Here is a 23,030-nt window from a genome sequence, read left to right as displayed (position 1 = left end):
CACCTAGAGGCCATTCTTCACCTGAGAAATGATGAGTGTCTGAGTTCAGGTAGAAGTAGTGATAGGGAGTGGGTGTGTTTGAATGACAGTAAAAAAACTGAATCCACAGGTTCTAAAGACTGATTAAGGTAAAGATGTAAGAGCTGAGGAGAGGGAGAGGTCAGGAAGGTGCTGCCAGGTGGGTGGTGTGGACATTTAATGAGATAAGATAGAAAAGGAGGGGCAGAATGGGAGTGGGAATGATGATCCCACATGGACACAAAGTGCAGCCATATGGGCTTAGAGCTCAGGAACGAGACCTGGGCTGGAGACAAGGATTTGTTAGTCATCACCATATGTGAAGCAATTGACACCACAGGAAACAGTGGCCCATCCAGAGAGAGTCTGAAAACAGAAAAGGGTCCAGTTAGTTACCCAGTTATGAAGAATCTTTGAATTTTTTGAACAGAAAGCATCTCAGGTATATTTCTTATAATTGTAGTTCTATGTCATGTCATATCTAAAAATTATGAAATGGATTGTCCTTTTAGATTTGTCCTTTTAGATTTTTGAAAGCTTCAATTTAGGTTCTTGTACAGGGTATTTGCTATAAAGCTTAAATGTATTGAACATATTTTAATTTCTTGGCCTTCTGATAGGGCTTGATATGGTCTAAGGTGAGAAGGGACTTTCATGTTTTTTACCTACAGCTTTGCATGTTATAACAAGACTTCTTTATCAAAGAGTTTATTGATGTTCAGTGTAAGCATGTTTTAGAAGGGTAGGCTTTACTGATACTGAACTAAAGGTTTTCTGGCCATGGAGAGAAAACCAGATTTCTCATGCTAGACTAAGGGTTTTGTTTCCTGAGCTGGCAGGATGTGGACGTGCCAGGAAGACACGGCATTCTGGCTTCCCAGCAAGGAAGGGGGAGCTCATGTTAGTGGGCAGTGAGACCCGCCAGGCCTATCTGGAACGACATTCCTAGAGTCCAGGCCAGAGCTCCCATTAGATATGGTGAGGTGAAGCCCACGGCACAGGAAGAAGGCAGTTATGTAAGGATTTCAAGAAGGCGCTTGTTGGACCAGACACCCAGATGGCGGTGTCACAGAGCACAAAGCCAAATGGCACATGTGTGGCACTGGGAAGGCTAGTGCTGAGAGGGCAAAGGGCAACTAGCATTTAAGAGCTTGTTGAGATTTAGTCAATGTGCATGCAAATAAGAAAAGCTTAAAGTTATTTTTAATGGAAAAAAGAAAGACAGTAATCATGACTTTAACTTATTTTCGGATGTGTGTTTCTACAATTGGTTTAGCGTGAAGAGAAAACTGAAGTCCTAAATTCCACATTCTGCCTGAAGATATCTTTTTTGTCCATGCAGAGTGAAGTCTGCATTTTCTCTTGTGAGCTAGAAAGTTAGACAGGGCTGAAATGGTCTCTGAATGTTAAATCCATTTTTGTAGATGTGCGAGTCCTGAGTCTTGTCACACATTGTCTTTGTCTTTGTTATTTGGCCTATTACACCTGCAGTGGTGTCTTTTGAGGGTTTGTACTATGAATAAAAGGCAGATACTGGACCAGTGTCTTGGAGATTTACCTGCTTATTATTTTTTTTTTCCTTTTGATTTTGTCATAGCTGGAAGGTACCACCCTAAAACATTTGGCGAGAATGAGAATTATTGATATTTACTCTCTCCATGTCGTATGTATTTATATTCTGGTCTTGTGACATTCACACAACCTCCAATTTATTTGTTTTCTTCTTTTTGTTGTCAACAGAGCTGCTTGACAGGGTTATCTGGGGAATACAACCTTCCCCTGTCAAATGCCTTTCAATGTTTTTCTTCTCCTTCCTCACCCCTGTTTCATTGTGTACCTGCAATGGGACTCTATTTCTGTTAGTTAATCAACTTTCACCTTTGTATTTAAAGTGCTTTAATCCAATCAATATAGTAACAAGATGAACTCTCATCTAATGTTTACAAAATCAATTGGTCAACAAGAGAAGTAGCAGAACTGTAAATGTTTCTCCGAATATTTCTTAAGAGAATTTCCATGGATTGTCACCTATTTAATAAACATTAAGGTAAACTATTAGAATTCATTTTCAACAAATGATTAATATGTTACAGTCTGTTAATTGAGGATAGTCTTAGAAGGATTGTTTACACATAATAGACCAGAAAATTAAATGGCATGCAACAGAACATTTCACACGGATCTATTAAAGGCTGCTTATCCAATCAAGATTTCAGAAAGACTGGAGAGAATATTTTAGCCCGACTTAAACATTTTTACTGGATTCTCATTGCCACTGCCTTATGGTAAGACAAAGCCTAAGAGAGTGGTTCAGAATCACTTGAAGAGGTGGGTAAATACTGGCCTCATCCTCAGAATTTCTGATCCAATAGGTCTGGGGTAAGGACTGAGAATTTGCATTTCTAACAAATTCCCAGGAAATGCTAATGCTGCCAGTGCTGGGACGACCCTTTTGAGAACCACTAGGCTAAGCTGTAAGCACAGTGCTCTAAATGCTGATGTCTGGGGTGGGGTTTATCGAAATGGTTAGGGGTCCAGAGTGACAGTGACTACTGGAATTTCCTATAGAGAGTTGTTTATTTTAAACAATAATATAATAACAATAGTATACCATTTATGAGTATTTACAGAGTGTTAAGCCCAGTGCTGAACACCTGACATGCATTCTTGCATTTAATCATCTCAAGAATGCATTTTTCAAGGGAGAGAAAACAGTTTTCAGAAATGTAAAAGGCTAGATATACATTCATTGCCCTTGAATTGTTTGTATTACTATTATGTTACAAAGGTGTTGGCTCCATTTGTTTCCCCATAAAGAAATGTAGTCTCTGCTATCATAGGAGTCCTTCAAATTGGGGGAGAAATCCCTCTGTCTTCACTGCTATTTAAATATGACCTCACTGCAGAGCCTGTTTCCTCAGTGTATCTGACTGGTGGTTTGAGGAACATCTCTAAATCTTCGAGTGTGATGTGGCATTCTGCTACTGTTAAAGGGCATCAGCCACTCCAACCCAAAGCAAAACAATCACCTCGAAAATTGCACCACCTCTACAGTGGTGTGATGGCAAATGTCTAACAACCAATTAGAGAAGGGCTATTTGTAGCATTTGCTAATTTCCATGGTATGACTACTTCTACCATGGCTGATTTCAAGATAACCAATACGAAGTCACTGAGCAAAGCTGGGAAGAGGTGCATGTAATCAGCTGTCACAAGTCCATCAGAAATGCTCCAGCATGCTCTTGCACCTCCGTCCCATTTCTGCCTTTTCTGGGTCCCTCTTTTGACAGAAGTATCTGATTAACAAGTGAGATTGGTTTGTATCTAAGTTTGGCATATTACTCATTACTAATTGCTTGGAATCCCTACAATCAGCCTACATAATCTGTATAAAGATACAGGGGAGGGTGCCAAGGAGAAATCATAGTACTTATTTCCTGATTTGTGGGAATAGAGGAAGAATGGTTACAGCATAATCTTTGAGATCTTGCTATCAATGGCCACCCTAATCTAGGTATCACTCTCCAACTGAATTTAGCTCAACCTTTACTGTGGTAGGGACTGGGAGTATAGAGAAGAAGATATGGCCTTCACCCTTTAGAAAATCACAGTTTAATCCCCAGAGGAACGGAGGCACAGGAAAATGTATTGCCATGGGTAATGTCATTTGACCAGTCCATGCCAGGTGTGAATATGAGCAGCAGACAGCAGCTTATACAACCCGCCTTGCTGATCACTTACCAAAATCCCTCATCCATTTTATAATGTAAGAAGCACTGAATCAGCTACCTTTTTTTCCCCCAATGTATTATGTTTTTAAAGGCAAAATTTTTGGTGTTAATCATATAGGGCTTCAATATGGTAGAATTATGAATGATATCCCCTTCCTACATTTGTTATTATTATTACTAATTCTTTTTCATTATATTTTTAGATAAAAGCAAGATAAAGGAACACAAAATGTACTCTTTTCCCTTACTGGATAAGGCAAGAAAGGTGAAAATGGTGCAAAGCATGAAACATCAAGTAACAGTTCATTCAATAAATGATAACTGCTTATTTGGTTCTGTAAAATCAAGTATAGAACTATAAACATAATTAAGGAGACAGGGTTACATAGTGGGAAGAACATGGGCATTAAAGTTTGAATCTTGACTCAATTACTTTGCTAGCCAAATGATCTTGGACAAAGCTGTTTAATTATTTTTAGTCTCAGTTTCCCTATCTATAAAATAGAGATGATAATGTCATGTTCACACAGCAAATATACTGTATATCACAGAATCGATGGCTGTGCTGTCAGAGTGCAGAGCCTGGCTCTTAGCCACTGCATGGCACAGTCACCTGCCTGAAGGAATCTTGACAGCACTATAAGCAAGAACTGCAGAGATCTGAAGAACATTCTACCATCTGCTCCTCTCCTGAATTGCTGAAGCACCAATCCTGAGGCAGTGTGAAAAACAAAGTCTTTGAGGTCCAAATGACCATGCAGGCTGGGGGACCGTGACTTAGTCATTGAGACTCAGTCTTATCACGTAGAAGATGGAGAAAATGATAGTTAGTAATTGACTTTTAAATATCATAAATAACATGTCTGGAATTGTAGTAGGTATTTTTCCCCATCTCACAGGAACTCAAACTGTGCTCAAGTTCAAGCCGAAAATGAATAACAGATGTAAACATAAGCACTCAGTCACATCTTAGAAATAATCTCATTCTGCTCATTTAACAAATATTCCTTGTGTAATTACCATGTGCCAGGTACTCTTTGAGGCTTAGAGATACCACAGTGAAAAGAAGAGAGAAAAATCCCTGCCTTGATGGGGCTAAAGTGGAGAGGCAGACCATAAACAAATAAATAAGTAGATATATAACCTGTCAGCTGTTGAGAAGAGCTATGGAGAATATAGCAACTATCATCATAGTTTCTTTTCCCAACAAACATGACATACAGTGATTAGTAAAATACAAATAATAAATCCTTAAAGTGTTATGTTCTCCCTTAAAAAATGAATTGGTAATGCCCAGCAACCCTTTAAAAAAAAAAGGTCGATGTTTGAGAGCCTTGCGGGCTCTGTTATTTCAACAACATGCATCCACTATAAGTATCTAAGAATTCACAGGTTTCATAGACAACATACGAATGCCCCTGAGAAAGGACAACAAAAGTGAACTGTAAAGTATTATGGCAAAATGGGCCACATACCTAAAGACAGAGAACAAGGTGGTGCATGCATGTTAGTTCTGGGTCTAGTGGAATGGTTCAAAACCCACCTCCACCACTTTCCAGCTGACTGACCAAGTTAACCCTTGGAGCCTCGGTTTCATCACCTCTAGGATGATATTTTGCTTTCGTAGCAAGGACCCACTTTTCAAAAATCTTTCCAACCACGTTGACATAGTTTGCAAATACCTAAGAGTTATAAAACTTCTTTTCCTGCCTCTATTTATTTCTGCCACAAACCTACATATAATCTACTACCCAGGAAATGCCAATCTTAGGAACTACGTCCCATGCCCAGCTGCATGTTTCTCTGATTACACTACTGTGGTTTTACAATGACAATCATTTAATTTCTGGAAAAAAAATGCTGTTCAATTAAAACTATTTTCTGGCCATATGAGATCCTCAAGTTAATATTACTTTTTTAGAAAACACAATTGTTTCAGCCGAACTTAGTGTGCAGATATTCATGGCGAATTCCAAAAATAATAGGGGTGCAAATATCAAGCGAAGAGTTTACGGCAGAACTGATCACCAAGAGGAGGGGAGCATTGTAACAATCTGTCTGTCTCTAAACACTAACATTAGTGGACCAGCATTAAAACTAGAGCACTAATTATAACCTTGAAAAAAAAATGTTTTTTCTTCGTTTTATCTAACCAAGGTCAAAATAGAAGCTTCTTTTTCACTGTGAACAAAACTGTAGCTAGCAACAATTTTTTATGTCTAGGAAGCTTTGCGAATGACTACTTTATTTGGCCTATGATATATCTGGAAGATTTTCAATGCCTTTTCATTTGTCTTAGGAATCGCCAACCCCAGAGCTTCACTGATTTTACTTTTTTTTTTTTTTTTTGCCATTAGAGTAAAAGTTGCCGATGAAAAGCTCTAGTGTAGAAATCCTATTCATGGAAGAACTAAGTTCTGCCTGCCCAGAAGGGGTTTGGGTTTCGACACAGAGCCTCATCTGGTCATTTCCACATCTTTCTGGGGAGTTGGGGGAAACAATTTGTAATATTGACTTTGCAAAGATGACATGTGAGATTACTTTTAAAAGAGGCTGGTAGAAATCCACGTCAAAATTTCTCAGTGAAAAGTCAATTATAGACAAGAAATTCTATCACAGAAAAATATTTCCTTTCAGGATCTAAAGAGAAAAGACACTTGCTCAATCACACCTAAGTTTAGCCATGTTTAACACACACCCCTTTATTATTTTAACTGTCCTTCTACCTGAGGAGTTGATATCTGACAGGTCTACATCTGAATTATTGTAAATGTATGTATTTTTCATATGAGTATGCAAAGACATTCAAAGTAAACAAAAATAAATGCTGATTAATTAAAGTATAATGCAAAAGCAGGGCTTCCTCACCTACAACTTTGTTAAATTTGGATCTCTTTGGAAAACACATTGTGAAAACAAAATATCTAAGAATTTATAGGCAATTTTCTTAAGAAAGTTTTGCTTATGCAATTGCCAGAAATGAGAGTGGATTCACCTGGTATGTTGTGATAAAAGTTCTGATTGGTTGGTAAAGAAGTATGGAATACTTACGTGCCAAGTTGAAGTGCTTTGTATGGCTAGATACATCCTTTCTAATTCAAAGTGGTAGGTTTTGTCATTGTTTGAAACTACTTGAAAACTAGAATTTTATATAATTTTTCCCACCAAAGTTACATTGTAATTTGCATTGCTGTGTAGTTTAGCCAGATCTGTTGTCCAAGCACAGAAAGAGTGGGAAGAAAAATGTGCTTGTTAAGTGACTGCCCTGTTTCTCAGTACCCATTGTGCTTTGCAGATGTTCACTTGTATCTCCTATGTTGCTTTATAGGATATTAGAAAACGACCCAGTGAAACTGATAAAAATGAGTTGGAACTTGTGACCAGCAGCTGGATGAGAGGAGTGTGAATCCCCCAAATCTTATGGATATAGTGTGCTTTCTTTGATGTTCCTGCCAAAATGAGGCTGGAAAGCTAGGAAGATCTGTAAGATGTGTGCCAACACAAAGTACTACATAAGTTCCAAAAACCTTGCTTGAAACAATTGCAAATAGCTCATCATTTTATACCAGTGAACCCAAGGCTGAGTGTTTCATCAATTTACACAAAACCAAGAAGAGAAATTTGACAACTATCCCAGTGTATGACTTACCACGGACATCTTCAAGAAGAATCACTTTGGTTTGGGTCTCGTTTTCATATTATAACACAAATTTGTGTATCTGGGTTAAGATACACATTTGATAGGAACTGCTGGGAATTCTTGCAGTTATATCCTCAAAAGACAAAATAAGCACAACCAACAGAACTGTGAAGCAATAAAGTTGGTTATGGATGAAAACTGGGCTGAACAGTCATAGGACACGAATTGTGCCTTTGACCTAAAATGTGCTTTTCTTTCCTTATCTACCCAGTGTAATGGTGCTACTCTTTCAACCATCTTGAATTCACTCACATTTATTCGTCAAACCCTGCTCAGCTATCCCCACTTCCCAGAAAGTGTATCTTTTTTGTATTACTTACTTTTTATACATTAGCTCATTTTCCCCCAAACAATGCAATCAAGTAAAAAATATTACTCTATTTTATAGAAACTTGCAGCTCAGAGAGGATAAGAAACTTGCAAGTTGATCCAAAATAAATTTCTAAAAAGCATCAAGAGGTTTTATTTCTGCATAATATTAAGGACTAAATTATAGGAAAACTCTCTCCCTGTAAAATGCTGGATAAAACGTAGCATCCCTTATAAGATGAGAAAACAATTAGCCCACTAGCACTGGAAGTCATCGAGAAAATTCTTCTGTCTCAACAGATGCAGGGGGACAGTTTGAGGTTTTTCTACTACTTTCTTAGTCCTGGAACCTGTTAAGATGAGAAGGTAACATGAAAGTGATCCTGAAAAAATAACCCAAAACCTGGCTGTTTCAATAAGTAAATTGTAAGGGGAGAAAGACAGAGAGACAGAGACAGACAGAGAGAGAGAGAGAGAGAGAGAGAGACTAGAAAGGAGAGAAAAAGGGTAACTTTTTGAGTAAAGGAAACATTAGAAATATATGAATCAACTGCAGTGTACAGATCTTATTGAGATCCTGATTTTGACAAACCTAGGAAGAACTATTAATGAGCTAATCATGGATATTTGAACAGTGGTTTGATTCTATTAAGAAATTAACTTGTTAGGTGTATTATTAGTACATTGATTATTTTTTAGTTTTCATCTTTTGACTTACATAGCAAAATATTTATAAATAAAATGATATAAAAGTCTTGGATTTAGTGCAAAATAATCCACTGTGTAGTGTCTGTAGTGTGTGGGTGTGAAGGAAATATAGGAGCATACAGATAAGATAAGATTGAGCATGAGTTGATAGTTATGGAGGCTGGGTGATGAGAATATAGAGGTTCATTATACAATTGTATCTGCTCTTGTGTATGCTTGAACTTTTTCATAATAAGTGAGTTAAGAAAACAAAGTGGCTCTAGGCCTATAACACCACTGGGACACATGGCAAGACAAACCCGTCTGGAAGGGTTGTATTCTCAAATAGGCTATACCAAGTTATCATACCTAAGCCTCTTGGAAGATGAACTCAAAAACCAAAATTAGCAAACACTTGAAGAATTAATTATTAGTGAAGGCCAACTCTTACATGCATGTACATGTACACATACACACACACACACACACACTTTGAAGGGACAAGGATGAAGCCGGAAACAATCATTCTCAGCAAACTATCACAAGGACCAAAAAAAAAAACACCGCAAGTTCTCACTCATAGGTGGAAGTTGAACAATGAGAACACTTGGACACAGGAAGGGGAACATCACACACCGTGACCTGTCGTGGGGTGGGGGAAGGGTGAAGGGATAGCATTAGGAGATATACCTAATGTAAATGATGAGTTACTGGATGCAGCACACCAACATGGCACATGTATACATATGTAACAAACCTGCACGCTGTGCACATGTACCCTAGAACTTAAACTATAATTTAAAAAAAAGAATTAGAGCTATAAGAATTCCAAATAATGGAAGTAATGAACAGAGCCTATAAAAAGTACATTCAAAACAATTAAAGACATGAAGGAAGGAAATGAAAACATAAAGAACAGGGCAATTTTTGAAGCACCAGGAATATATGAAAATAACATCAGTAACAACATCAGTGAGTTCTAGAAATGAAAAATTAAAATTGCTGGAAGGAAGAACTCAATGGACAGGTAAAAGGCAGATTAAACCTAAATGAAGAAGGGAATAGTGAACCAGAAGATCTGAGAAAATAACCCAAGATACAGCACAGAGAGATAAAGAGAGATGAAACATACTAGACAGGATAAGAAATATGGAGGGAGAATAAGAAGATTCTAAATATACATCTGACAGCGATTCCAGGCAAATGGATCAAAGAGAAGGGAGAAACAATATTAGGAAAAAAAAGGCTCAAATTTTTTCAGAATTCACGAAAATCTTAGATTCAGGAAACATAGCCAATCCCTAGTAGGATTAACAAAAGCTGAATCCACTTTTAGACATACTATAGAAACCAAAAACAAAGAGAAAATCTGTAAAGCAACTAGAAGGGGCATATTTCCTCTAAAGGAACAACAATTAGATGTTTGGCGAATGTCTTAGCAGCAATAACTGAAGTCCAGTGATAATAGGATAATATTTTCAAAAAACTGAGAGAAAATAGCTGTCAACCTAGGACCAGAGGAACATTTTATAATCATTAACTTGTATGTAGCTATTAAGTGGACTAAAAATGTTAAATGAAAATGGGCAGAATTATAAGGAGAAATAAAACCACATAATTTTGGGACATTTAACTCACATCTCTCAGTAACCTTTAGATGAAGCAGTAATGATGTAGAAGCTGAAAAAACATGACTAACAAGCTTAATTTTAAAATCGAGTATAGAACCTTAAACCCCAAAATGAGAGAATCCACATTTTTTCCAAGCATTCATGAAAATTAGTCACAAAATAAGTCTAATCAAATATCCAATAATTGATATGAAAAACACATGAACTGAGTACAAAGCAATTAAAGCGAACTCAATAATCAAAAGACCAGATAAAAGACATTAGAGAAGACCCAAATAAATGGTGAGATCATCTTTGGTCATGTATAGAAAGCACAGATCCCAGGAAATTACCAAAAGTAATTTTCTTGGAACTTGAAAAACCCATTCTAAAGTGTATATGCAAGAGAAAATGGCTAAGATTCACCAAGAAAATTTTGAAGAAGAATAAAATGAAGGAGGGTGGATTGGAGTGGGCTGCTTATCCTATCATCTTTATAACAAGATGCATTATAGCATTATTTTAATTTAGACAATCGTATTGGCATAGTGATAGCCAAATAAAACAATAGAACAAAGGAAAGTCACAAAGCAAATCTAATATGGAAACTTGACAGATGATAAATGAGTGTAACAGATCAGTTTGGAAAGGACTAATTATTTATTAAATGGTGCTAAAACAATTATCAATCCATGTGAGAAAAAAATACATAGACCTTTCACATCATGGCAAAAAGTTAAACCACTTATAATAAAGACATGAATGCCCAAAAGCAAACCTTTAACATTTTTAGAAAATGGAATAGAAAAGTATTTTTATGGCCTTGGAGTAGGGAAAAATTTCTTTAAGCTATATCAAACCCATAAAAAAGGAATTGATAAATATAAATATATTAAGATTAAATATTTTTTCATAACAAAAACACCATAAATTAAAGACATGATACCAACCAGAAAAAGATATTTGTAGTACCTAAAACCACAAAGATTAAGTAACAAAAGTAACAAATCCTATAAATAAATAAGAAACAAACCACCCATGGAAAATATTTTTGAATAAATAAATCATAGAAAACAAAATAAAATGGCCAATAAACATAAAATATGTTCAACTATCTGGAGTTGAACATTGGTAAACCCAAAATGCAAATTAAAACAAGATACCATTGCACACAAATAAGATAGGTAAAGAACACTGATTTACCATTGGTAGAGGTGAGGTGTAAGTTAATTCAATTTGGATTTGTGGTAGTGACTTGGCAATATCTAGAAATTTGACAATGCCTATATCTTATGACCCAACAATTTGACTTTGAGGAATATGCCTTAATAAGACTTTAAAACATGTGCACAGGGAGTCATAAACAAGAATATCCACTGTAACACTGTAATTGCAAAATAAAAAATCATTTTTAAAAACAAATTATCTTCAACAGGAGAATGCATAAATTAACTGTTATATATCCCCCCACCACCAGTTTTTTTTTAAACAGGGTCTTGCTCTGTTGCCCAGGTTGAAGTGCGGTGGTGCAATCATGGCTCACCACTGTCTCAATCTCCCAGGTTCACATGATCCTCCCACCTCAGCCTCCTGAGTAACTGGAACAACAGGCACATGCCACCACACCCAGTTAATTTTTGTATTTTTTTGTAGAGACAGGGTTTTGCCATGTTGCCCAGGCTTGAACTCCTAGGCTCAAGCAATCCTCCCGCCTTGGCCTCCCAAAGTGCTGGGATTACAGGTGTTAGCCACTGTATCTGGCCAATGCTGTATATTCCTAACAGTGAAATTCAGTACAGCAAACATGAATGAATGGTATCTGTGTACTATTATAAATAAATCTCAAAAATGATGTTGAGCAGAAATGATAGGATACTATCTGTATAAAAATTAAAATATGATGTGTTGGTTATGGATATATACATATTTTCCAAGTATGAAAACAGGCTTAGGCATAAAAAATACCAAATTCAGGATAGTACATATCTCTGGGGAAGATGGGAGGGGTAGGGGAATTTGATTAACAAACGAAACACAGGGGACTTCAATGCGATATAGTGTTTTCCTTCTTAAAAAGTAAAAAAAGTAATTATTACAAAACATTTAAATTTAGCAAAGCTAGGAATGGATAAATGGGCATTTTATTATTTTCTATGTTATTATGCAATTTAAATGTTTATAATTTTAAAAATCATAGAATTGCACGGAATTACTGACATTTGTTCAAATTCATACAGAAATGAAAATTTAAAAATCATTACCAAACATTTTTTGGAAAATGATTCTACATTGTTAGTAGAGCCAGAATTCCACCCATACTCCTAAGCTGAAGCCACTCCTCAAATTTCAAACCCCCTCTCCTTTCCTTTTCTGATCTTACCCTGAGGGTTCATCACGTTCTTCTCTGTGCTAGCACAGTACATTGTTTAAGGCACCACTTTGGCATTTTGTGTTTAAAACTAAATTGCAGTTCGTTGTACCTGTGTTTCCTCACCCAGGGACTAAGCTCCTGGGGGCACTATACCTGGCGTATGAAAATACAGAGGGAGAGTGGCTAAGGCGTGAGACGGTTCTGTTTCACCAGTAAGCACCCTTTTATAGGCTTCTGATATGTTTCTTCTCAACCTCCTAACTCACTCTTGGGATGACTTACCAGAAACTAATCACCAAGTTCTATAAATACTTATTCTTGCAAAATAATCAATTTCCAAAGAATGTAAGAGAATCAAAGATTGTGTTCCAGCCTTTCTCATGAATCAACAGGAGAGGCAGAGTTGTTATAAACAGTATTTGTGGGAAGAAATAAACAATCTATAGTTTATTTGTTTCACTTGAGGATTTTTCAAGCCCTCAGAAGAGGGAAAGGAATCTTGCTGATGTGGACTGAGCCTACCCCAGTGGCATAGTCATGGGCTGGATTTCATTGCTTAGCCATAATTAAGTCAGTTCTCAAATTAGGTCCCATTCTAGAAATGACTGCAGAGATAATTCTACATTAAACTTCTGGGTTCATATATGTCTAATAGTGCAATAAATATAAACATATTAAATAGCACGGTGCATAGAAATTGTACAGTAAATCAATATAAACTGAATTACGTAATATTGAATGGGAGTATAAATGAGAGAACCATCTTGTTCAACCTTTAAAAATATTATCAAGTGGCTTTTCTCATTGAGAGCACTTTATGAAAAACAGTGTAAGGGAACATAAAGTAATAGATATTATAATATTACTTCTCCTTTGAAAGTGTTTTGTCCTTTTCAACATGAGGAGGTCAGTGTCCCCAAGCAGCCTGCAGCCTCTCCCACGTTTCCCCCTCGCCTCCCATGGCAACACGGGTTAGCCAGACACTGAGCTTTTTGTGATGTGTGTGTGAGGACAGAGAGAAGGGGAGCAAAGCTTCAGGGAGGTCTTGAGGTGGAAAAATTTGTGACGCACACGATTTGGTGACTGAAGAAGAATTCTTTCTTGAGGGTTGTATAACACAATAGTCATGGTCATCCTATGTGCATTTAAAAATTCCTAGTTGGTCTCGAGCCCTTAATGCACACCAAAACCCTTTAAGAGGCTTCTCAAGCTACTTGTTCACGGAAAGATTATGAGATGAAGCCAACCTGTGTGGGTTTGGTCCTTCTATTTCAGAACCTGACTAGCAAAGAGCCTGGGAGAAGTACATAAACCTATTGAACATGTAACTCATAAACTAAAAGATTCAAATTCTGTACACAGAATTCTGTATGCAGTCATGAAGAAATCCTTTCTCATTTATGATCATATATTTGCCTTAGGGAGTCTCAGTGTGCCCTCTTCACTGCCTTGGGTGCCCCACTGTCTTCCTGAGGTAGGCACAGTCCTCCTGCAAGTTTCTCCCTGAGAGAAGAGCACCTCCGTCCTCCCACAGAATTAATGAGGACTGAAATGCTGTTGCCCTTATCTTAGAAAATGCCTCCTTCATAGCTTTCCTGGCATAGCTAAATGTGAGATGGGGCTAAGCCTGTGAGATCAGGCTAATGGCCTGATATGCATGCCACACCTGATACTTCAGAAGGAAGCCAGCCAAGGAAGTGTTTTTCTCCCCACCTAGTAATAAAGCTAAAATTCTCTCCTTTGTCAAAGTCTAGTTAACACATTAGCAGCCCTCGCTCGCCCCCTTTTCTGGTCTCCGGTCATTATCTTCCATACAAAAGAGAGGGCTTGATAATAACATATCTAAAAGGGGTTTTTAATTGCTCCTTACAATGAATGCTGAATCTAACGCTTTAAAAACAACTGAGTGGGATGCCACTTAAAAGCGCATCCTCCAGGTTTCTCACCACTTCTCTCAGTACCATGGCACTCCTAGCCAGGGGAGAGTTGCTCATTTCTGCAAAGATTAGAAGCAGGTCCAACAGAACTTCTTCAGCAGAATCTCAGAACACTCATTTGTGAACAAACTGTTTGCTTTCCAATGTCCCGTCACTTACTGGACTTTTGCCAGCCCTGGGAAACACCGTACTGAAACATTCACATTTATGAAATTCATAATTAGGAGGGGACTGTGGCTCTAGCAACATTAGGTCAGAGAGCATTGACTTTAAATAAGATCAAAAATCAAACTGGAGAGTTTACAGTATCCCATTGTGGCCATGCCTTTTCGTTTTGGAACTGAGATTGGATCAATTGTTACAAAAGGCTGCATGTTTTAATCTTCCCTGGTCTTTCCCTCTTGGGTGACTTGGGTTTCTGCAATAGAGTACTTAGTGAAGGAAAAGCAGAGCCCAACTCAGGACTTCTTAAGTGAGTGAACAGAATCCAATGAGAAGCCCTTAAATGTGTGTCAAAGTGAAGATCTAGCAAAGAGCGAAGGCACCTACTGAAGGCTATTACCTCATAAGGTTCAAAGGGAGGGTAGGGGGTGCCCACAGTGTGCGATCACTACTCCCCACAGGACAGCAGGCTTGATCAATGGCTGAACATATAAGCATTTCCCAACCGTACCACTCAGCCAGCCGCCTTTGCGTCAGAAGCCAAAGCATCCTTAAGCTACATCTTGACATCAGGGTACTCCCTGGAGCATAAAGAAATGAAGGAATTTACAGCATGGAGTTTCCTAAGCCTTAAAGAGTTAATGTAGCAAAGGAAATGCCTAAGTTAACCTTAGAATTGTATTCACTAGCTAGATTTACTTGATTTTATTTTTACAGAAATTTGACAAAAGAAGCAACCTGTAAATGCAATGAAAACAACCTCCTCCATATGTCTCACTACTGGCATGAGCACAGAGCCGCACCACCCCATCGTACCTCCACGTGTCAGTTTACTGGCTCAGAATCCCCATCAGAAACACTCAGACTTCTAGCTGTTCCAAGAAAGCCGTAGGGCTTTCAATAATAAGCTGTGAAACGAGCTTAAGAATCACTGATTCTTAAGGGCAAATGTATAACCCTCACCGGAAGTGCTATGGACTGAATTGTGTCCCCCTAAGTTCATATGTTGAAGCTCTAACCTCAAAAGTAACTATATTTGAAGATAGGGCTTTTAGGAGGTAATTAAGGCTAAATAAGATCTTAAGCATGGGGTCCTAATCCAACAGGACTGCAGGATTCATCAGAAGAGGAGGAGAAAGAGATCTCTTCCTCTCTTCACATGCATGAACTGAGAAAAGACCATGTGAGCACACAGCAAGAAGGCAGCCGCCTGCAAGCCAGGAAGAGAACCCTACCCAGCCCATAACCATGCTGACACCCTGATCTTGGACTTCCAGTCTCCAGAACTGTGAGAAAATGAATGTTTGCTGTTTAAGCCACCCAGTCTACAGTATCTGGTTATAGCAGCCTGAGCCGACTAAGACAGAAAGTAAAATGTATTTTAGTTAATGCCATATGTGTAGGTGTACACATATGAATTTTAAAATTAACCAGGGTGATGGAGTGAGCTGCTTCACTCAGGCATCTGAGAGTTACTCTTGCCAAGTTTTATCTCAATACACAGAGATCTGAGACTGTATCCAAACCATCTGAAAGAGGGTGTGCCTATGGAATAGGTTTTTATATAGCTTATGCTGTAAAGCCTGTTCCCAGCATCTATTTTTTTAAAAGAAGTTCACCGTAAGCTTATGAACTCATCGTGATAAACCTAGACTTGAACATTCACAGCAAATAATAACTGGAAGGTTAAACTATGACATCATGAGGTCCCATCCAACTCTGGATTTTGATGGACTTTTTTTGACCAGTACTTCCTTAGTTTGCCAGGATGGAAGACCTGAAAATGAACTGCATTTTGCAGTGAATTATACCTAATTAAAGTTTAATGACTAGATTACATTCCTGTCTGATATGACTTGGTTCTGTGTGCCCACCCAAATCTCTCTCGAATTGTAATCCCCACGTGTTGAGGGGGAACCTGGTGGAAGCTGGTTTGATCATGGGGGTGGTTCCCCCTATGCTGTTCTCATGGTAGTCAGTGAGTTCTCATGAGATCTAATGGTTTATAAGTGGCAGTTTCCCCAGTGCTTTCTCTCCTGCAGCCATATAAGACATGACTTTCTTCTCCTTTGCCTTCTGCCATGATTGTAAGTTTCCTGAGGCCTCCTCGGTCACGTGGAATGGTTAGTCAATTAAACTTCCTTTCTTTATAAATCAATCAGTCTCAGGTAGTATCTTTACAGCAGTGTGAGAACAGACTAATACACTGTCCTACAGTAACATAGAAACATATATGCTGAACTCTTCAACATAACCTGTGTCTTTCCTTTTAATGTTATCATTAACCCTTTGGGGCACAGTACAACCAAGTGGATCCAGTGAAAGAACACCCTTAATAGAAATGTCTCAGATACAGCTAAAGGCAAAAGCAAGTCTAGAAAACATCCATTTCCTCAGACCACATTGAAAGAGGAGGTCATATTGGCAATTTAGCTATTCAACTGTTAGACTAAACATTAGTGAAATCTATGCCATTGCTTTCTTCATAAAAGGTGAGAGTGGTAATATCAACATCTAGCATTCAGTCACATCAATCCTAATACGTTATATTCTAGTTAGGAGAGTGCAAAATAAGTCAAATGACCTTCCTGAGTTCTGCCATTTTATAACATGAAATAAAAAATCTAAGTAATGCTAAGTTAATATGTTCTGAATTATTCTAGAATCCGGAAGCCAAAATGGAATAATAACACATTCCTTACCATTACCTCATAGTTGTCTTAAATGTCATAAATAAATTTGTCTGTGTTTGAATATACAGCTACAGTCAGCCCTTTGTATCAGTGGGTTCCATATCTATGAATTTAATCAACCACGGATCGAAAACATTTGGACAAAAAAAGGATGGTTGCATCTGTGTTGAACATGTACAGACTTTCTCATGTCATTATTCCCTAAATAATATAGTATGTCAACTGTTTACATAGAATTTACATTGTATTAAGTATTATAAGTAATCTAGAAATGATTTAAAGTATATGGTAGGATGTGCATAAATTATATGCAAATACTACACCAGTTTATAGCAGAGACTTGAGTATCTGTGAATTTTGGTATCAGGAGTCCCAGAACCAATCCCCTGCAGATACTAAGGGATGACTGTAGTTTAAAAATGGGTATATGCATGTTCAAACACAAGCTCTGATAATGGCAAGTATGGAATAAATAGATTTCAATTCAACATTTATTAACTATCCATTATGTGTCAGGGAATATATAGTGGCCCTGAGAATATTACTTAAAGTAAGAGAATGAATTATTTTATTTTTCATTTGATTATCCCAAAATCTATGTGTCAGTATTTCTATCAAAAAATTAAATCCAAAATGATGACTGACATCTCAAAAGCTTCCAGACATTAACTTTCTGAGTTGAATATATCCACAACACAGGATTGAAAAACATCAGAACCTGCCTCTTCTCCTCCTTATTTCAAACAAAAAAAAAAAAAAAAGAAGAAGATTTAGGGACAACTTTGTCATTATATAAGCACTCTCTTGGCCTTTGCATATTAGGCTTAGTATAAGGCTGTAAGCAGAGGTGAAAACACATTCTCCTGCTGATCCTGAACATCTAATGATTTTGCTCAATCTTAACCTATCTTATTCTTTATTCTATTACTGAAATTCTTTCAGGAAACATTTCGCCAAATTCTTTCTTTCTTTCTTTTTTTTTTTTTTTTTTTTTCCGGTTACAGGGTCTCACTCTGTTGCCCAGGCTGGAGTGCAGTGGTGCAATCTCAGCTCACTGCAACCTCTGCCTCCCCAGCTCAAGTGATCCTCCCACCTCAGCCTCCCGATTAGCTGGGACTACAGGCAGGTGCCACCACACCCAGCTAAATTTTTGTATTTTTGGTAGAGATGGGATTTTGCCATGTTGCCCAGGCTGGTCTCAAAATCCTGAGCTCATGCAATTTGCCTACCTTGGCCTCCCAAAGTGCCAGGATTACAGGTGTAAGACAATGTGCCCAGCCTCACCAAATTCTTGAATATTCCATTTTATTTCCATATATATTAAAATTAACTTCTTTTGCCAAAATAATTCAATTGCATTCCATTTTTATACTTACTATGAGAACTTCCTATGCCTATAAGATAATTTTCCTGTCATTATTGTTCTATGTATTCCGTGGAGATGGAGATGGGCCATGTGATTATCCCTCCTCAGTTCCTAACAATCCTGTGGCAGTTGCCATAATAAAAATTATTTCTCAGGGATACCAGGGATGCTACACTATATTTTGGAAGCATAATAAAGTCCCAAAATGAAGAATAATCTGTTACTATGCAGTGTACGCCTAAAAATGTAATTCCAGATTAAAATTTTCAAATGTCAATACACCTCTATAGAAAGTTAACACCACATTTAGCTTCTTGACTTGAGGGTTTATCCCATACCCTAATGCCAAACCTTTCTCTCTTCTAGTTACTTTTTGTAACTATGATCAAACCATTTAGCTAAATTATTAACTTACTTTCTCTACTTATAAAAGCTGGATAACAATCATATTTGTTTGTTATTTGTTATATGTCATATGTCTACTTGTGAGTTTCGTGGTATATTCTGCTTTAAAATAAATAACCACCCAATTTCCCCTTCCATTAAGGCAAGACTTAAAATCAGTTTTTAAAACCTGAATAAACCTGCAACTTGAATTTCTTAGGATAAGTTCACATATGAAAGCTGTTGCTGAAATTTTTGACAGGACTTTTAATCATTACAGATTCGTGTGATGAGTTTTACGAATGGCATTAAATAAAAGAAATATTCTTCCCTTTCTTTTAAGCCCTTGCCTTAAACTTTCCAATCTGATTAATACGGTATTTATCTCAGGGTTTTTAATTCCACTGAGTGGGGTATGGGAGCAATGGAGGGAGAGTGGGGGAAGTTAAAAAGCACAATAAGGCAAAGAAATTCCTACTTTCCAAGGGAATATTCCCTACAAGGGCCAAGAGAATATTGAATACTAAGTATTTTCACTGGGGATGAGACGCAAGAGTTTGCACTTAAATTGACTTTGGAGTAGAGATGACAAAGCAAATAAATCACTGCAAGTGGAATACTTTGAAAGGTAAATGGGTCTTAACAATATTTGTGTAGGTTAAATTTTCTAATCGGAAGTATTCATTACTGTCAGATATAATAAGGGCATGTGTCCATCAGGATCTGGAGATCTCCTCCAGGTAGCTGATTCATTATTTTTAGGCCAATGCGTAGCACAGCAGACACCCTCCACAGATGTTACTGAATGAAGAAGGGAAAACAAAAGGTTAAGCATGCAATGCTTTACCTAAACTAAAACGGTATTCATTTGAGTGAGAAGTAAAATCCTCAAAGTCCTTAGACTACTTCAATCCTTACACACTTTTCATCAATAAGAATTCCAGAAAAATGAGCAAACTTGAATTCCCATCTGACTTAGCTACTAAAGCCATTAACAGAATAAAATGCAGAACAAACTTATCTGTCCTAGGATCCCCTGTACCCAGCCAAGTGAATCCTCAAAAGTTGCTATTTCACTTTGTTTTGTCATTGCAGTATGACTTACATCCCTCAAACCATCTATAAAGAATTATAAGACATGAACAGCACTTTTACAAGTTACATAGTCTCCATAGTGACTCCATTCTGGGGTTTCCCCCCATCCCTTACAGTAATCTTTTGTAATCAAAGTAAAAAGACTTCAGTCATCTTTTGACTGGGGATTGGAGTCACATTTATGGATAGATAAAAAATGACCTATTTGTTTTCCTAAAATTCCACTGGACATAAATTTCTGATCATAGATCACCAACGGCCTCTTTAGTCTGTAACCACACCTTGAATATACATCAAGTCAGTCAGGCATTGGTCAAAGAAAAGTCACCTAAGTGGATTTACCCATATATCCAGGTTCTGTTAAGAAAATGGCAATCCCCAAATTCCAAGTTAATGGGATAGTGGCCCCTGTAAAATTAAGTGATAACCACATGAGAAGAGGCAACCAGAAAAAAGGGAAACGGAAGAGTGGAACATGGAAAGTTGTAGATGGCGTGGGTGCCTCCCTCAGCTTGACTTCGGCCTACATCCCGGGGCTAGTGTGACTCAGCAGCCCCAGCGATGGGCTTGGAGTGCTTTGGTTTGGTGGGGCTCCTGAACAGGGAAAACTGATATAACCCAGCAGGATATACCAGCCCTGAATCACTGCATATCCCAAAGGAAAAATGACCTTGAGGAGGCCACTCTCCTCCAAGTTCCTTTTTATAAACCTCCAGAAAGATTCAGAAAGTACTGGACCAATGAAATACCACTGCGATTGCTAAATAGTGACTTGGCTGAGAACAGAGAAAGGTAAGACAGCCAAACTGATATTTTCTTCAGGGTTCAAACTAGTCTTGGAAATGTAGCAAGTCAAAAATGATAGTTTTGCAAGTCTAGAGATGAAATAAAGCCACCTTTCCTCTGAAGAGTGACACCACCAGTGACTGCTTCCCAAGCAGCTGGTAAGTAAAGCTAACTCATTGAACCATGCCATTTGTTGGCACTATTTTAAGTGCTTTACATGTATTAATTTATTTCATCCTCAAGGCAACCCGAAAAGGTAGGAATTATTATCATTCTGATTTGGTTAGTAAAGAAATGGAAACCTAGAGAAGTCAAGTAACTTGTCCAAAATTATTCGGCACAGAAGTTACGTGTGGCGGCACACGCCTGTAATTCCAGCCACTTAGGAGGCTGAAGCACAAGAATCTCTTGAACCTGGGAGAGGGAGGTTGCAGTGAGCCAAAATCATGCCACAGCACTCCAGCCTGGGTGACAGAACAAGTCTCTGTCTCCAAAAAACCCCCCAAAACCCAAAGTTATTCAGCACACAGTGGCTGAGCTAGGGCTCAACACCAGGTGTGAGTACACATCTGCACTTCGCCATCTGCCTCGCTTCTTTTCCCTTCCCTGAAAGCTTGGAAGAGTGCCCCGTGACCAACCACAGACAGCGTGGTGAGGACAAGCAGACCGTGGTGTCTGTGTGAGACAGTGACACATTGCCCAAATTCTGGCCCAGCTAGGATGACAGTTGCTCCTGGCCTGGCTTCTCAGAGACCCTCCTCACTAGTCTCGGGACATCTCTACTAGCTGCTCTGCTCTACATAGCTTCTCAGCTGAAAGAAAATCTAAGATGACAGATTTCATGAGGGCTATGTACTGAGAGCAAACTTCAAATGAATCCTAGATGATAAAAAAGAAAACCAGAAAGAGCAGAGACCTGGCTGTATATAATGCCCTTTGTGCAACACCCAGGGAGCTTCCAGGGCAATTAGGAACATCATTTCCCCCAGGAGATTTAGTTCATAACATTTCTGGGCTGCATGGTTCATATGTTCATGCCTTAAACCTTAAAATAAGTTTTTTCTCTATCTAATTTACCTCTTTGGTGCTGAGCTTTCTTGAAGTTGCAATAAAGAAACGATGGGGAACACATTCGCAAATGATATTTAAAAACATTGAATGAAAGAGCTTCATTCTTTGTTTTAATTCCCCTGGCATTAAAGGCCAGACATTTTTTCCCCCTGGGTATGTGGATAGTCATTGAGGTGTCTGAAATACCCAGTATATCTTACTGAAAAGCTATTTTTAAAATCACTTGATTTAGAAAACTCCAATCATGATAATTTCATGGGAATTCTTAGCACAAAAATTAAAGTTTTAAATTACTATGCAAAAATTTGTGTATTCAAATAATCTTAATTAGGAAATACCTCCATCAATGCATATATATCAGGTCTCTCTAATGTCTGTCCATGATACAAAATTATTTTGAGGGATGTTTTGTGAGGTATAGTTCCTGTGGTCAGTAATAGCAGTAAGGATGCAATATGAGACTAGGAGTCAAAAATGTCATTTCTAGTCTTTCCTGATTCGACCACATTCAATCTCTGGGCTTGAGAATGTCATCTAACTTCTCTTAGCCTATTTCCTCACATCCAAAAGGAATAACAATTCCCACTTCAAAGTGTTGTTTCATGGGTCAAATGAAATAATGCATGTGAAAGAGTTTAATAAGCTATAACTGTAATATAACATAATATGAAAGTTACAAACCAAATGTGGTGGCAGCGTGGTTCAATGAGGAAAATGCAGATAGAGTCTAGCATAAAAAGCAATCAGCATGGCTGAATGCTTTACTCACTCATGACCCTGGGTGAGTCTGGCGTGGGTTCTCTCATTTGAGAAATGAGAATGATCAAAACGATCCCATCAGGATGATGTGGGGATTAGAAATAATACATATAAGGCCTCTAGCAGGGCGTGCACACAGTAGGTATTCAATAAGTGGCACCCGTTTTACATTAAAGAATTCATTTAACCAAGCCAAGTATGCTATACGTTTCAACACTCACAACAGCTGAGTACTGTTCTACTTAGAACAGTACATCCATCAGGGGAGTCCCAAATATACTTCTGCCATGGCCAGCGCCCTGAGTTTATCCCACTTTAGACTCCAGTGGATCAAGGCTGTGCTTGCTGTAT

General features: G+C 38.0%; 1 protein-coding gene and 1 long non-coding RNA gene across 5 annotated transcripts in view; one reads left to right on the top strand and one right to left on the bottom strand.

Annotated features, from left to right (window-relative positions):
- LOC140712747 (uncharacterized) overlaps nucleotides 1–7,587 on the top strand; it is a 58,624-nt gene extending 51,037 nt beyond the window's left edge. Inside the window, exons 2-4 of the long non-coding RNA XR_012094471.1 lie at nucleotides 1,759–1,876; nucleotides 3,953–4,014; nucleotides 7,078–7,587. This is a non-coding gene — a long non-coding RNA (uncharacterized lncRNA). The remainder of the gene's footprint in view (nucleotides 1–1,758; nucleotides 1,877–3,952; nucleotides 4,015–7,077) is intronic.
- Nucleotides 1–23,030, bottom strand: part of SSPN (sarcospan) — a 112,318-nt gene that overhangs the window by 13,810 nt on the left and 75,478 nt on the right. The window lies entirely within an intron of this gene.

Source organism: Chlorocebus sabaeus, chromosome 11 (genome assembly GCF_047675955.1).
Source record: "Chlorocebus sabaeus isolate Y175 chromosome 11, mChlSab1.0.hap1, whole genome shotgun sequence".
Classification (NCBI taxonomy): Eukaryota; Metazoa; Chordata; class Mammalia; order Primates; family Cercopithecidae; genus Chlorocebus; species Chlorocebus sabaeus.
This window is presented reverse-complemented; position numbering and strand designations above follow the sequence as displayed.